The following is a 4,484-nucleotide window of genomic DNA, read 5'->3' as shown; positions in this document are numbered from 1 at the left end:
GACACTTATTCATCAGCCTGTCCTACCAGGTCACCATCAGCCACGTGACACTGGGTCACATTTCAAAGAACTTGTCCCCAACTGGCACCATTCCCAGCGCCCCAAAAGAGTTTTCTGTCTTTGTAAGTCACACATTTTAAATCATTGTTACACTGCAGACATCCTGTTTATTTCAGTGTCACATTCACAGAGAACAGCAAGGTGTTAAACTATATCTATATCTTTCTCTCTTGCAGGGCATGAAAACTTCAGGCGACCAAGGAACCAAACTAGGAACCTTTCTTTATGATCAGGAGGGGGACTCAGTACAGACTTTCAAAATTCCTGTGAGCATTACATCATGCTAAAGAGTGGAACAGTTCATCTGTCTTATTTTCCATCCTCTTGTTTTTTTTTACTCTCTCTGTTCATTTCTAACAACTCTCAGAATCATAAAGAAGGGGTCTTCAGCTACGTGAGGCTGCAAGTTGAGAGCAACTGGGGACATCCTGACTACACCTGTCTGTACAACTTCAGGGTCCATGGAAAGCTGGCAGGAAATGAAGGAGCAGAAGGAATACCTTAATCTGAGAGCAGAGACAAGTAAATATGCACAGTTTAAAAAAAAAAAAATCTTGTTGTTTTGTCATCTTTTTTTAAATCATTTAGATTATTTAAAACATTCATAAAATATAATTATTCATCTTACAATAGCCCATTATTGATCATGTAACAACTCTAGCAAATAATTTAACATTTACTTATTGAATAACAAACAACATAAACAATGCTAGGTTCAGGTGACATAAAATAGAATATAAATTTATAGACAAGTCAAGTCAGTTATTGTAAATAATGAATGCGCTCTGATTTCCTGATTTTATAGCTCATGGTTTTCATTAAAAAGTTTAGTGGTAGACACATCAAACCACAAGACATATATGTGGAAAATGCTCAACTTTATTGAAAATAAACTTGTTGAATCCACATGATCCAAAACTTTTAATAGAGATAAGATATGATAATCCTGTATTAGTCCCGCAGTGCAGAAATTTGCATAAAAAGGAAATACCCTAGACATATCAAACTTTTATAAACATATCAACATTTCTTTTTGGAAAAGACGCTGTTCTATTTGAGGTGACAACAATTGCAACAGTTGCAGCATTTTTGTTTGAGTGACAATACAAGGATAACAAACAATTACTTCACAAGGACAAATAAAAACAGTGACTGCTTTGCGGAATACAAATTTTGAAGGTGAAGTCAGTGATTTGGCTTCTTGGTGAAAATGAGGCTGACTTAGAAGAAGAGGACTGTTCTCCATCTCCATCCGCTCAGTTAAACGAACAAATACTTTTATTTAGACTTTTCAAATTCAAATTAATTTTTTTATTTGACATGTTTTTGGCCTTGTTATTGCTGAGGCTTCCTTTTGAATAATCCTTTATTTTGATTGTATTATATTTTCAGAATATATGGTAATATACATATGTAGTATCTCAACAACAACAAATAAAACTATTTCAATTTAAATTCACTTTTTGTTTCACTGCATTCACATTTAACTTCATACTCTAATACTTATTTGTACTTTTTTGTAGGGACACATTCTCAATTAATAAATAGTTATATTTATAAATAATAATTAAAAGGTTATTCTCGCGATTTCTGAATTTAGCGGAAGTGATACAATTCCATATCCGGTTGAAGCGATGTTTACAATGCGGACGTCGGGCTGCTGATGCTAAGTGTGGAGAGAGAGAACCCTAACATGTGGAGAGATACATAGAGAGAACCCTAACCCAGTGTGGAGAGATACATAGAGAGAACCCTAACCCTGTGGAACCCATAGAGAGAACCCTAACCCTAACCCGGGCTGCTGATGCTAAGTGTGGAGAGATACACAGAGAAACCTTAACCCAGTGTGGAGAGATACATAGAGAGAACCCTAACCCTAACCCTAACCCGGGCTTTCTAATGCTAAGTGTGGAGAGATACATAGAGAGAACCCTAACCCTAACCCGGGCTTTCTAATGCTAAGTGTGGAGAGATACACAGTGTGGAGATAACCCTAACCCAGTGTGGAGAGATACACAGAGAGAACCCTAACCCTAACCCGGGCTGCTGATGCTAAGTGTGGAGAGATACATAGAGAGAACCCTAACCCTAACCCGGGCTGCTGATGCTAAGTGTGGAGAGATACACAGAGAGAACCCTAACCCATTCAAAGCGTACATTACCACCACTTCGCTCACCACAGATGGCGTCTCATGTCCCCATAACCGGCAGAGCTCCTCCGGCAGCCGCCAGCTCCGCTGCTCTCCGGGGGAAGAAACGTCCCGGTGACCGGCGGTGTCTGTCACCTAACCCTAACCCAGCAGCAAGAAGAAGAAGGGCCAGCTGACAACTGTACCAACCACACCGGCACAGGTAAGGAACAGGAATGATATAGTTACACTGTTTCTGTCATTACTGAAGATTACTCAGAATAACGTTATTGAGGATAACATATACAGTACCAGTCAAAAGTTTGGACACACCTTCTCATTCAATGTTTTTTCTTTATTTTTATTTTTTTCTACATTGTAGATTAATGTTGAATACATCCAAACTATGAAGGAACACATGTGGAATTATGTGGTAAACAAACAAATGCTCAACAAACCAGAATATGTTTGATATTTTAGATTCTTCAAAGTAGTTGAATTAGAAGGTGTGTCCAAACTTTTGACTGGTACTGTACACAGAGATTCAAAACTAAAGGTAGCCAAAAAACACTAATAAACTATATCAAACTATCTTGTTATTTACAAATATTCTGTGTAGTACAAGTATCAGTCTCATTACAGCTGCATGTCTGGACACTGACATTAAATAGTATCTCTGAGGTTCATGTTACAGTGTATTAAGCCACCTGTAGAATTTGTTAACATTCACAACACCTGTAAAACAAATATCTTAACATCAAATGTGACTACAGTTTGTCTGATGTTGTCTTTTTTTATCTGTTTCATCAGATAACAGCAGTGGAGTCGGTGGATGAGGTGAAGCCAGTGGCAACAGTCGACTGCAATCCTACGGCCATCACAGAGTCCACAGCAAAGCCTCCCCATTCAAAGACCCCGCATTTATGGTGAATGTCTGCGTCCAGTTGGGTTTTAAGTTTATCTGCTTCTGTAGCTTTTCCCTCAATTTCTCCCCCCCCCCCCCTTTTTTCCCCCTCTCTGAATATATCTGTAGCATTCTGGGATCGGTGGAGCAGCAGCAGGTAAAAAGAACAGGACCTGGAAGAATCTCAAACAGATCCTGGCTTTGGAGCGGACTTTACCCTGGAAGCTCAATGATCCCAACTGTGAGTTTTTATTTTTCTTCTATGTCTCTAACAAATAGGCTATATTTCTGTATTCTAAACTCAATGCCCAATCACATTTTTTACTATTTTAAAGCAAGAGTACATTTTACTATCTCAGTGACCTTATTCTACAAATGTCTAATCAGTAGTTCATTTTAAATCCTCGCTGTGTTCACAGACTACAGCATTGACGCCCCTCCTCCTTGAAGCCAACTAAGAAATACTCAGACATCTCTGGACTCCCTGTGAGTTATCACTTCACTGAAATCCTTATTGTACAATAAACAAAATTACTTTTAAGTCTCGGATAAAGATTACACTGAACACCCTTTCTTGTCTTTCCTCAGGCAAATTACACGGACCCACAGACGAAGCTACGCTTCACATCCTCCGAGGAGTTCTCCTACATACGCCTCCTCCCCACAGATGTTGTTACTGGCTACCTTGCCCTCCGAAAGGCAACATGCATCGTACCCTGACAGCTGAGCAAGGCTTGAAACCTGAAACAGGTTGAAACCAGAACTGAAATCATGTCAGTGTAGGAAGCTGTTGGACCAGCCAGGAGACCGAGAGCACAGGCTGCATGTGGTCGCGTGGACAAAGCCTGAGTCATTATTGTTGCTGTGTGACAAAATCAATGGGACAAATGTGAAACATGAGGTTTTTTACATTTGTAAAACAAAACAAACTTTTGAGTTATTTCCTTATTCTTATTGTGACGAAACCTTGATGTTGTCAATAGCTCATTGTTTTATTGTCACTCTATCTGAGAATGTCCGATGAACTGGACGAAACATGTTTTATTCCAAAAGGGGACAGAAAGTGTTAATAAATTCCTTCAAAAGTCACTAATAGTTTTATGTTGCATATTTTAAAAAAAACACATTTCGTAGTATTCTAGATTATATTTTTCCCATTATGTGCTCCTATGAACTGTGGTTAGTGGAAGTTTGAGAGCTGAGTGTGGATTTGCTTCTGCTAAATCCCAGGTGAACATCCAGTTGTTTCTCATTTACACATAGTGACAAAGACGCAGTACGCCCCTTGTGGTGGAGTGTCTGTCTCCAGTGCTGAAAAACCTGTCCTGTTAGGTTAAAGAGAAGTAGACCAAAAATGTTACATAGCCTTTTGAAGGAGTTTGTCCATTTTA

At 39.0% G+C, this 4,484-nt stretch overlaps 1 pseudogene; it reads left to right on the top strand.

Moving 5' to 3' along the window:
* Positions 1-541: 541 nt before the first annotated feature.
* Positions 542-3,988, top strand: LOC129114905 (INO80 complex subunit C-like; annotated as a pseudogene).
* The last annotated feature ends 496 nt before the right edge of the window (positions 3,989-4,484 follow it).

This window comes from Anoplopoma fimbria, unplaced genomic scaffold (assembly GCF_027596085.1).
Source record: "Anoplopoma fimbria isolate UVic2021 breed Golden Eagle Sablefish unplaced genomic scaffold, Afim_UVic_2022 Un_contig_10929_pilon_pilon, whole genome shotgun sequence".
In the NCBI taxonomy this organism is placed as follows: domain Eukaryota; kingdom Metazoa; phylum Chordata; class Actinopteri; order Perciformes; family Anoplopomatidae; genus Anoplopoma; species Anoplopoma fimbria.
The sequence above is the reverse complement of the archived record's forward strand: the minus strand, read 5'-3'. Positions and strand labels throughout refer to the sequence as shown.